This window comes from Macaca fascicularis, chromosome 2, assembly GCF_037993035.2.
Source record: "Macaca fascicularis isolate 582-1 chromosome 2, T2T-MFA8v1.1".
Taxonomy (NCBI): domain Eukaryota; kingdom Metazoa; phylum Chordata; class Mammalia; order Primates; family Cercopithecidae; genus Macaca; species Macaca fascicularis.
Genome location: NC_088376.1, coordinates 12,806,795 through 12,820,059, shown reverse-complemented (window position 1 = coordinate 12,820,059; position 13,265 = coordinate 12,806,795).

The following is a 13,265-nucleotide window of genomic DNA, read 5'->3' as shown; positions in this document are numbered from 1 at the left end:
ACAACTGGGTTTTGGTTACATGGATGAATTGTATGGTAGTGAAGTCTGAGATTTTAGTGTGCCCACTACCTGATAATGTACATTGTACTTAATATATCGTTCTCTTTCTGTCCCTCAGCTCCCTCCCACCATCTCACTTCTGAGTCTCCGAAGTCCATTATATAACTATGCCTGCATTGTCATACCTATAACTTAGCTCCCATTGTAAGAACACATGGTATTTGGTTTTCCATTCCTGAGTTACTTCACTTAGAATAATGGCCTCCAGCTTCATTCAAGTTGCTGCAAAAGATATTATTTCATTCTTTTTCATAGGTGAGTAGTATTCCATGTTGTATATATACCAAATTTTTTTATACATTCATTGGTCAAGGGCATTTAGGTTGGTTTGATATCTTTGCAATTGTGAATTGTACTGCAGTAAACATACATGTGAAGAAAGTCTACCAACTTATTTTCAGTAGAATAATTCAGAATCTTTTTATTCTTTGGCGTAGTCCAAACTTCTTTAATAACTCTTCATTTTAGAGACTCAGGCCATGGATATTGTACCTATTATATTTCTTTCTTTCTTTTTTTCTTTTTCTTTTTTTTTTTGAGACAGAATCTCTCTCTGTCGCCCAGGCTGGAGTGCAGTGGCGTGATCTCCACTCACTGCAAGCTCCGCCTCCCAGGTTCACACCATTCTCCTGCCTTAGCCTCCAGAGTAGCTGAGACTACAGGTGCCTGCCAACACACCCGGCTAATTTTTTTTTTTTTTTTTTTTTTTTTTTTTTTTTTTTTAGCGGAGACGGGGTTTCACCGTGTTAGCCAGGATGGTCTCGATCTTCTGACCTTTTGATTCGCCCGTCTCAGCCTCCCACAGTGCTGGGATTACAGGCATGAACACCCGCACCCGGCCATTGTACCTATTATATTTCTTAATTTTTACACATCTGTCTCTTTAAAGGCTAGAGAGTACTTCTGACCGAACCCCTGTATCATATCCAAAGGTTGCTATAACTTCCTCTTTGTCAACTAATTCCTCCCTGGTGCACATAATTGGGCTTAAGACAAACTTTTTTCCACCTCTTAAGAAATAGAATTGTGTGCAAGGCACATCAAAAGTTTATTAGATGTGCTGCTTTTAAGCAAATGAGACTTTAAGCAATATAAGAGGTGGCTGAGGCCCCTCATGACTGCTGTGGCTTCCCTGTGTGTCAGTTTTATGATCAACACTGGGACCCTAACATCCATCTGGCTGAATAGTCATTCCCTTGATAATCTGACTGTGCTGCCCTCTCTCTTTTTTTCCACCTAAATGCTCTCTGGCCTGGTTCAAAAAATCACATTCCAGGTGTATTTATCTTTTTGACTTTTAGCACTTCTCTTCCTCTCCTAATAGACCTAAAGATTCTGGATAAGTTACATCCTTTCATTGTTTTCTTTCAGATCATGAGCTTTTTCTTGTCATAGCTACATGCTGTGCGGGATACCCTATTTACTTATGTAATACTGTGCTTATAACTAGTGTTCTTCCATTTATATCCTCATTGATATCGCTGCCAAATAGCTTCCATCCACTCAGGACCTTTTGTTCCTGGCTTCATTTTATTTAACAACCTTTCTGATTAAGTTAGGCATTTGCATTCTCTAGCAAGCAAAACAAGTCATTCTAAAATATTTTTATGACATATACTAGAAATTTTTCACAAGTGTGGTATATTCCTCCAATTTTAAAAGCTTTAAATGTATCTTTTTACATTCTATTCAAGTTAATTCGTTAGAGTGCAATGGATGGCATTGTTAGATAAATAACACTAAATTTATTTTAAAATTAACTAGAAAATAAAATTTAAATATTATTTGTAAAGAGACACATTTCACAACTGACTGCAACACTCTGGTATATTAAACCATTGTTAATAACCATTGAGCACCAAGAAACATTCTTAAACGTTTTTATCTTAACCAGAGAGACTAGCTTAGATTTTATCCACCATGAATTAGTGAATAGATCCAGCAGGAAGATGTACAAAACACTTCAATAAGACCTGAGAAATAGTTCCTCTGTTTATATATATCTAGTGAGAGGGTTTAAGGATTTCTACTGTCATCTAAGCTTGAGAGCTGCCGAGATAAGATCTTTTCTTCTCTTTTTAGCAAACTTTATTCTCCAGAAACTATCCAACTTGTTACATGCATCATAGTTGGTTGCACCAAATATGGTTGTGTTTCAGAGAGACAGATCTAGTCTTTTAAGTTTCATAAGGAAGACAAGGCATGCAGTAAGTTTAGAAACCAGAATAGAGACAGTGGCAGACAATGCAGTACAGCCTACTTCACACTATTTCAGATTTCTTTTTCCAGACTTCCTCACTGTGGAAGATGAAAAGGGAACTATGTGAATGCCTGGACTCTATTATATGGGGTTATGGTAATGGAACATAGTTTGTGACAATAAGATATAAGCAGGAGAAACTGGTATCTCCTCGCTAGCACCAGAAGCAAAGTCTTATGAGTTGGACTTCTCTTATTTGTCTTCCAATTTTCCTCTCAATTCCTCGGTGAAACTCAGGGGAATATTGAGTCCTGCTTCCATTATGGATGCATAACAATTTAAAAGATCAAATTTTCCTGAGACAATAATAAATTGAGGAATCAAAGCCAGAACATTTGGGAAGGGAGTTGATTATTGAAACAAGGGATCAGCATGGATTGAATTAAATATTTTTTATGGCTTGCAGCCTGAGGACAATCAAAAGTCAGGCCTGTGTGGCAACTAAAACCCCACTCAAAAACCCACTGGCTTGATAGCATGAAGAAACACTGAAAAATAGGGAAGGATGTCTGGAAAGGACATATCCAGAAAGAAGAAGCCCAAATTCTGTCTATAAACTCTTCTGAAATCTTAGGCTGATCTCTGGCATTGCATACACTGGACAGACTGCAAGTAGTCCAGTTAAAGAAAAAGAGAAATAATCTAAAATTTCATTTGATGACTTAAATATTGAATGTGAAGTTTGAACCCAATCAAGTTAAGTACCTGGTAAAACAAAAATATCAACAGTCTTCATTGAACAATAGTACAAAGACTCTCAACAATATAACATTCATATGATCCATGATACAAGTAAATATTAATTGATATTTGAAAAGATGCAGAAATATGTTAAGCATTCTTAAATTTTAAAAAAGTCAATGAAGGCTGCCTTCTAGGTAGTCTGATTTTGAAATTAGTAAACGACAACATTAAAGCAGCTATTTTAATTAAGATAGATGAGATAAAGGAAAATACACTTATAATAAATAAAACAATAGGAAACCTGAAAAAAAAATAGAGGATGTAAAAAGAATAAAATGAAAATTCTAGAACTGAAAATTATAATATCTGAAATAAAAAATTACTGGATAAAAGTTATTTTAATCACGTTAAAGAGAACATGTTTTGTTTCTGGTGGATTTAAGACTATATAAGAAATAAAAATTTGCAATGTTACTTAAGCACTCAGATAAAATAAGCTATGCAATTATCAAAGAAGTCTTCAAAAAACTTTCTGATATATAGGTATGTATATGTATGTATATATTTATTATATATAATATATAATGTGTTATATAGTATATTACATGTCATAGGGTATTATATACTTCAAATATTCATTAGTGTATGTGTATACATGTGTCTATATATGTATATATACAAATAACTATAAAATATAAAGTGTTAATTGTATAACATATAAAATATGGTATATAACATATATGTTATGTATTTGTAATGTGCTATATATGTACACTTGCCAGTGCATGTTTTAAGAAGCAAACTAGAACAACTGAAAAAAGAAGTGGAGCTAGATATAATACCACATAGCTGTCAAAGAAATCTAAAAACTTTTCATATGATATGTATAAAACATATCTATAATATGTATTATGCCATGTATATATAATACATATAATATATATCATACCATGTATTTATGTCATACAGTAGCATGTAATATGTTAGGCCATTACATGTACATGTAAAAATACACACATACACGCAATATATGTGAAATTCTTGCCTTTAGCCTGGTTAATATAAACCAACCAAGCAACTATTGCTTGCCAATGACAAGTTATGTAGAAAGTAATATGGTAATATGTTTTATTATGTAAATCTAGGTTATAGTGTTATAGATATTTTGGAGAAAGGGTGAAGTTCTTGTTTCTTCCTACTAAAAACTTTAGGCTGGGCATGGTGGCTTACACCTGTAATCCCAGCACTCTGGGAGGCCAAGGTGGGATCACTTGAAACCCAGAGTTCAGGACCAGCCTAGACAACATAGCGAAACCATTTATCTACAAAAACATTTTAAAAATTATCCAGGCATGGTGGTGTGCACCTGTGGTCCCTGCTGCTCAGTAGGCTGAGGTGGGAGGATCCCTTGAGCCCAGGAGATTGAGGCTGCTATGAGCCATGGAAAAAAAAAAAAAAAAAAAAGCAAGAATTCAAAAAAATATTTACTTCATTTTACCATGCCATACTAAATACATTCTGAAGACTCTTCCTCCTAGTCTAAGTCCATAAAAATGACAAAACAGAACAGGGAAAATTAGAAGCTGTCTTATCAGGGCATTAGTAATTATAGAAAGGAAAACATATATTGAAGAGTAAATTACATTGAGGAAGTAATCCAAGCCCTTTGCTTTAAAAATAGAGAGCGCTTCAGAGGAGTTTCTGTCCCAAAAGTGGTAGCTTTCTAAAAAGCAGAGGCAGTTTGGTGGCAATTGAAAAGATAGCAGTTTGCAAAACCACAATTGTTATCCATGGTTTGATACTGACACATTCATTCATTCACTCCTATTTTTGTCAGGCAACATAAGAAAGGAAATAAAAAGGTACATGACTATAACAGCAGCAGTAGTTTTTTCATTTTTTTTTATGTATGAAAGAATAAAATATACAGTATAGGAATAATCTGAGTATGTGGATGGCAAGTACAGTTTTTCCCAATAAATATAAAGTTAAAAAGTTACTATAAGAATAACTAAACAACTGGAATATGTTGGAAATCATGGTTGAAGCTGAAATGCATCTTTAATTCTATGTTTTAAAAAGCTACCAAACTCAGACTTTCAAGATCCAGATAATTCTCCTTTTAATTTATACTTTTCTGGAAGACAGAGAATCATGGAGAGTTAGCACAAAATTATTTTATTGAGTTCTCTAATACCTGAAATAGATAAGGACAACCCAAGATGGAAAGGTATAGACAAACCTAAATTAGGAACGTGTAATAAAACATTGGAAAACAAAAATTCTAAATATATAGTAACTGAAATAACATTAAAAACCAATTGATGGTTTAAGAAGAATACTAAACATACTGAAAAGTGACAAAGCTAGATATGAGGAAATCATATAGAAATCCATGCAGAGAGATAAGAAAATAGTGTGAAGGAAAACCTATAGTTCATATCTAATATGTGTGACAAAAAGAATTTTTAAAAGGCAATAATCATATGGGGAAATTATTTAGAAATAAAAAAGCAAGACTCTTCAAATGAAACAAAAAAAGTACAAGAAGTCCCTAGTAAGATAAATGAAAACAAATCTATAAACCTAACCTAAACCCAACTCTGAGATTTATATATATATATATGTATACACACACACACACACACATACACACATATATACATATATGTTGTGTTGTTGTTGTTGTTGCCCAGGCGGGAGTGCAATGGTGTGATCTTGGCTCACTGCAACCTCTACTTTCAGGGTTCAAACAATCCTGCCTCAGCCCCACAAGTAGAAGGCATGTGCCACCACATCCAGCTAATTTTTGTATTTTTTATTAGAGACAGGATTTCACCACGTTGGCCAGGCTGGTCTTGAACCCCTGACCTCAGGTGATCCGCCAACTTTGGCCTCCCAAACTGCTGGAATTACAGGTGTGAGCCACTGTGCCTGGCCTAAGATTATATTTTTAAAAAGACATTCAGCTGTATGATTTTAAGTAAAGCATGATTAGAGTACAGAAAATACCCATGTACAATACAGAAAATTTGAAGGACTGTAATGTATATTAGCATCTGCTAGCCAAAGTAAACTTCTAGAGTGGATATCAAGGCTCCCAACCCCCAAGCCTCAGACCCATATGGATTCCTGGACTGTTAAGAACAGGGCCACACAGCAGGAGGTGAGCGGCCTGCAGCAGCATTACTCCCTGAGCTGCTCCTCCTGTCAGATCAGCAGAAACATTAGAGTCTTATAGGAGCACTAACTCTATTGTGAATTACACATGTGAGGGATCTAGGTTGTGTGCTCTTTATGAGAATCTAATGCCTGATGATCTGAGGTGAAAGCCTCATCCTGAAACCATGTCCCTATCACTTGTGGAAAAATTGTCTTCCATGTAACTGGTCACCAGTGCCAAAAAGGTTGGGGACCACTGGGGGACCACTTTTAAATAGCAGGCAAAATAGAATATAAAGTAAAAGCATTGATAGAGATAATAGGCATTGAAAGAAACAATAATCTAAGAAGAAGTCATATTATTTATAACTTTGTCCCTGTTTAACAAAACATTAAAAAAATACAGAAAAAGGAAATTGAAATGATTGCAAGAAAAAATTTAAAAATCCACAGTTCTCTCAGAGATAGATAGATCAAAACAGATAGAATTGATAGGATAATAAATAATACATTATTATATTTAACATTTTATACTAATAAAATGAAAATATTTTAAATAATATAAGCAGTTTAATTTTATATATCTGAGCATATAGATTTATATAGAAGTTTGTACTAAATAAAGAACATGCATTGTTTTCAAGGACATGCAGACTATTAACAGAAATTGTTCATATCCAGATGCTACATGATTTCTAAACAAATGAAATTGTTGACTAAAATTAAATTAATTGAAACCTCATAATAAATAGTGAACACTGCTTCAAAAAGACCTTTATAAAGTAAAAGTAAAAAATTCTTGTAAATAGTCCATGGGATGAAAATGAGAATCACAATGTTGAACAAAACAATGAGAAAACTCCAATGGTAAAAGTTTTGTTATGTAGCTAAAATGTACAAAGGTGAAAATATACGTAAGTGGGTATAATAGGAAATAAGAAATAATATAATTTAATGAGCTAAGCTTTCTTTTTCAAGCTGGTTGTGGTGGCACAAACCTGTAGTCTCAGCTACTAGGAAGACTGAGGTGGAAGGATCACTTGAGCCCAGCAGTTCAACTCTAGCCTGGACAACATAACAAAAACGTCATATCTTCTCTAAAGAGAGAGAGAGAGACAGAGAGAGAGAGAGTGCATAAAATAATAATAATGAAACAAACCCTACCTAAAATATTAGAAAGATTTAAAAGATAAAATTATAAAGAGTACTAAAATAGAGAACGTAGATATTTAAATCTGTTTTTTGGAAGAAAGAATAAAAATCTGATTATATTGATAAACATAGTCAAGAGCTGGCACAATTTAAAAATTCTAAGAAATTAATAACATTATCATTAGAAGTACCATGAATATATAGCAAAAGACACTTTAAAAACTGAAAAAAAAGGAGAAATTAATCAATTGATCTTTGGGAAGACAACAGCAAAAGATGCCAGTTCTCCCCAAATAGAACTATAAAGTCAGTGCAATAACAATGAAAATATCAATAAGACATTTTATAAAATTTGTAAACTATTTCTAGAAATCAAATGTAAGACAAAAAGTAAAAAAAAAAAAAAAATGTCAAAATAATACTGAAAAGAAGAAGATGGGGTCTTGCCTGGAAGACATGAAGCTTTATTACAAATTGGCAGTAATTAAAACATCGTGGCATTGGTTAGGTGAAAACTAATTCTTATCACCTAATTTTAGAAACTTAGAAATATAAATAAATGAGGCACGAAGGTAGAAATGACTTAAGTCTCATAGCTATGGTGGCAGATTCAGGACCAAAATTCTTGTCTCCTTAATCCCAGGCCTGGACTCTGTTTCCTACAGTGCATGTTACTGTCTCACATGCTGTTAGACAAGTAGAGAGTTTATAAATTAGAACAGTCTGGGTCTGCTATAGTAATAAGCAATTCCAAATCTTTGTAGCTTAAAACACAGTACATTTTTCTTGCTTAATTACATATCCGACTGGGTCAGTGTTGAAGTCAGCTCCTCATAGTCACTTAGCAACTTAGGCTGATGGAGTCTCTGTCATCTTACAACTGAACTGTCTCAACCTCTTCTGTCATTTGACCTTTCCCGTCACTGTGTGAGGGCCAAGGAGAACCTAGAGGACTCCGCAGAGGTTTTTCATTGCCTTAGTCCAAAAGTATTATATGTCAGTTCCATCCACATTTCACTGACGACAACTTGTCACATGGCCCTTCCTGATTCCAGGATGGCTAGGCAGTGTATTGAGCTGTAAGTTCAGGCAGGTAGGAACAGGTATATACTGATGGACCTTACAATTACAGATTACAAATACAGATTACAATTACATGTAGTAAAGTGAAAGTAAGTCTGAATTGTTCAGCTGATGATTCATATCAAATTCTTTCTATCCCATTGAGGTTTCTAGTTTTTTAATGTATTCCTGAATATCTGTATCCTTATCCTAGGATTTGGAGAATAAACATATGACAATGTAAATCAAGTGAGTGCTTTTGACTCTGTGGTTAAAACGTTTAAAATGATAAGCAAAGAAAGAGGATGAAAACCATGGTTTGGAGGTTTGCCCACGGTTCCCAAGGGTCTGCTTTACTTATGGAAGGGAAAAAGGCAGGTCCTTAGTTCACCAAATTCTAACTTCTTGGCCTGAAAATGTTCCCTCAGCTTCCCCCAATATTTACCCTTTTTACAGAAACTAGAGCTTATTTCAGGGAAAAGTCTGAAGCAAAAAGAAAATTGTGAACTCATAGAATTTTAAGAATTCTCTTTTCATAAGAAAAGTTTTTTGCCTGAATTTAGTACAATTCATTCAAAATATACATAGAAAAAATGTTTTAAACATTTTTACTATTATATTTATTTTTTAAATCTATACAATTTATACCAGGAAGTCAAAGGTCAGTCAACTCCTTGATAAAGGTTAGTAATCAAAAGCGATTCTGAAACTGATATAGCATCATCAACTCCACTGTGGTGCCAAAATGTAAAATATAGATACTTTGAGAATGAGGAATTCAAATTTTAAAGATTTGCCCTAAAGAAAAAAATTCCCCAACTTGGAAACTATGCCCATCAATAGCTTTGATTTATGTATAACATACACATGTCCTGTATTTAATAGACTACTATGCTGTTATAAATGCATTGATATAGTCAATGTCATGGGAAAACCCCCCTCAGTTATTCAAAAGTAGAGAGCAGATTATAAAATAGGAAAGTAGATTATAAAGTAACATGCGTTCTGTAATCCATATATGAAAACTATAGCTATATTTTCATGGTTATATATGCAGAGAGATTAGCTAAGCACAAAAAATGATGGCAGTTTGGATGGTGGCATACTGGGAGACTTTAATTTTGTTCCTTTTTGATTTTGTACACTCACCTTTTTTTTTTTTTTTTTTTTTTTTTTTACAAATCTCTATACATTTTGCAAGTGTACATTTATTTTGAAAAGACAAAAAAACTTAAAGAGTAGGTTTGGAGAACAAGTTGTACATTTGTGCAGAATTACATATCTGTATATTGTTTTTCTACAGATGCTGGGTATTGAACTACAATTGGGTTTCCAGGAAAGACCTAAGTTATCTTTTGGCATATTAACACTATGAATATGTTTTACCTCTTAACTACACACACACACTATTTTAAGGTATGAAGAAGAGTTTAAAAATGTAAATATCCTGCACCTCATTGGAGATGGATTGAAGCTCTTTTATTCTAGGGGCTAATTGATAGACCTTTTAATATCATCTCAGGGTCAAGAAGCCAAATATATTATTCCAAGTTCTGAATCGCTTGGTAACCTTTGTCTTTCTTTGTATGAAAAAGAGAACTGCGTGTGGAAGAAAGCGTGATCTCTGGAACAGCAATGTAAGAGAGGCAGGATCACAGACAGTGGTTTGGCAAATGTTAGGTTATGCTCTGTGTCATCACTTCTTGTGTTTCAGAGGGATAACATTTACCTCTGTTTTTCCCACATATGCTTCTCATGCTCCTGCTTTCAATTCTAGGCTAGGTTTTGAAAAATCAAAAACACGTTTTGTGGGTTCCATAGGAGATTGCAAACACTTTGTGTTGAAGCAGATCCTGGAGGGGATGATAACACAGGCTGGGTAGAGAGGGCCTGCTGCTGGGCATCCTGCCTCCAGCCCTGTTCTACATCAGAAAAAGTCCATGCATCTGTGCTCTGTTGCCTGCCTGGACTGTCTCAGCCACACCAAAGCCACGGATCCCTCTGGGCAGGGAGGGCAGAGGAAGAAACGCAGTGCTCTGTGGGCCAGGAAGAGAAAACCTCTAAATATTAAGGATATGTCTGAAAAAAAAATGGTATATCTATCCTAAGAGATGCTGAAAAGAAATACGAAATTTAGTCAGCAAACTTTCTTGTCTCTTGATGCTCAGCTCTTTTAGTGACAGGTTTCCTAACCCTCTCTTTAGCTGTTTCTTCTATTTATTCTTATTGTCCTTCCTCTGATTCATGCATCTCCATGAAAGTACCACAGACATTCATTTTTGAGAAAATTTCTTGATTTGGATTTTCAGCAAAGCATCTTTGTGCATGTGCAGGCCAGTGTTCATTTGTGGTCTGCCTGTGAGAACTCCAAGGGCTCGTGGAGATAATTTTCTCATCCTATACACAGCCTACTACAGAATAGACATGGCTGTCGTCAAGGGATCTGTGCCATCAGAACATTTGGTTTCTAGTCTCCCAAATCCTCTTTGTTTTTGATCGTGACATTTCTTCATGCTCAGATGCATACGTGATGTAACATTCTTTGTTGATGTTCTGAAATGTGTTTTAGAGTTATTTTGGCTTCACACAAAATAAGAATGGGGCTCAAAACTTTCTGGTTGAAATGCTAATCTTTGGGGCTTTTTCTTTTCTTTTTCTCCTGCTTTTCAGTACTATGCATAGTTGTAAAGCTTTACACCTAAGAATGGTATTTAACGGACCCTAGACTGTTTTGTTGGAAACAGGGCAAATAAGAAGTCTCTCTAGGGGATTTGTGGGCCCTTATTGTGGTGAGGGAGTATGCCCTAAAGGGGAGCTCCTCGCAGCCTAATTGTTGACGAGTGATGGAAGTTCAACAGCATGGAAACTCTACTTCGCGCTTCAGCTAAAAAGGTGCTTATTAAGGTAGCTGGGCTATTTTAGCAATTTGCCTTATTTTGAAAATCCAATTTGGTAGCTTCATTAAAGGGCACTAATTTAGTGTCTTAGGGGAATATATGTTTAAAGGAGCTTGTCAACAATCTTCGATGTTTGCCAGAGTATAGGTGAGCTCATTTCCCCAAGGTGGTGTTACCTGGTTACATGCATGCTCCTCAATTTCAAACATAATACAAAATAAATTCAAAAGCCCTCAAACCGAGAGAGGAACAGCATCACTCCCTCTTTCCCAAGTACCACCTTCCATTCCTCAAGATAGGGTGCTCTTGGTGCATAAACACATCTGCAATTGACATAGTCAGTCTGTCACCTAGAGGTCTAATAAGGAGGACAAAGGTTTTAGTTAGTTTAGTGATAATTAATATATGACAGTTTAAGAGCCGTAAAGCATGACAACTGTTTTAAATTGTTTAAAAAAATAGAAACACTTTCTGAACACCTAGAAGAATCACTTACTGCTCACTGCCTGCCTAATACTCCCAAGGGTATATTTCAGTCCCACATTGGGACAAAAATTTTAAAGTTGAGTAGTTGAATGCTAATTATCTACATAGCCTCAAATAAACTTGAGCCTTCTACAGTTCCCACTATGTTGACAAAATATTATGAGAAAAGTTAGAAAGTTTAGTTGAAGCAAATTAAATTATTCTCCTTTGGGATGCTTTCTTTTAAAAATAAAGCTTAAAATCCATGAGATACTACAATAAATATTGTCATCAAGTTTGTTAATACACAGTTAAGCTATGAAATCACTGTTTTGTTCTTTTACGTAATCACTGGAGTTTGTACTAAGAATACTGACTTCTCCCCAGCTATAATTTCTAATCCAGTTTATAGGACTGGGTTCCATTTTAAAAAAATAAACCAGCAGAGTGAATTCTGATTTTTTTTTTTTAGAGGCTTTGTGTTATGATCAATCTGCCAAGGTTTCCTGTTAATAGATTACCTGTCTAACCATTTGCCGAGATGTAGTTCTGTCCAGAAGAGAGATCAAATACACTAACTTTCTTCCTATACAGTCTCAATTTCCCCCAAAGAAAAACAGGTTTTTCAGAATGACTTGCGAGGAAGGAAAGGGTAGTAAATTAGAAATGCTTTCATAATTTTCCTTTAAATGTTATATGTTTGGAACGAAGGAGAAAATACCTGTAAAAAAAAAGCACTTCTGGAAATGACTATGTGGAAATGATCAGGATGTCGATCAAAGTAACAGTTTTGAATTCTTTGGGTTCGGTTTGCCTGAAACCTCATACAGCAGATTCATTCTTATTCTGGTGAGAGCTGAACACCAAGGGAGACAATTTCAAATAGCTGGAAAATAATTACCTACTCATCAAGGGTCGGTACAACCTTATTCTATTTTTATAGTAGTTTCTAGAAGTAGACATATCACTTATTTGAGATGTATAATCAATATCTTAGCATATATGAACATGGCCACAGCTGTAGAAATCACATTTCTATAATAATGCAAAGGCATTTATGTTAATAAATCTGTTTGTAATCTCTGTCATTATGGTTGGGTGTCAATAAGTGAAACTAAAAGGATGTGGACAATTTCATGACATGTTTTATGCTAGTTATTTGTTTGTTGTCTATTCATGGGGTTACTAATTACAGCTGGTAAAAGTTGATTTTCTCCTCTTTGGTTTATTGTGGGATGGGGCTTTCATTTCACCAGATACATAGTTATTCAGTGTCTACATTTCAGAAGCTGAATTGCTGGATACAGTCAGAATGAGCTTTGGCAATTCCATGTGTGAGTGTACAACTACGATTTTGCTGCACATTAATAACAACCTTGCAAAGAAGCCCAGAATCAAATGCCTTGCTCTCAGCTGGGAGCAGAAAGCTAGAGTGGTATATCTTGGTTGGTGACCTATAATGTTGGAAAAGTAGCTCTACATTCACTCAGAAGGAGTAGGTGGAATTCCGGAAATTTATTCAC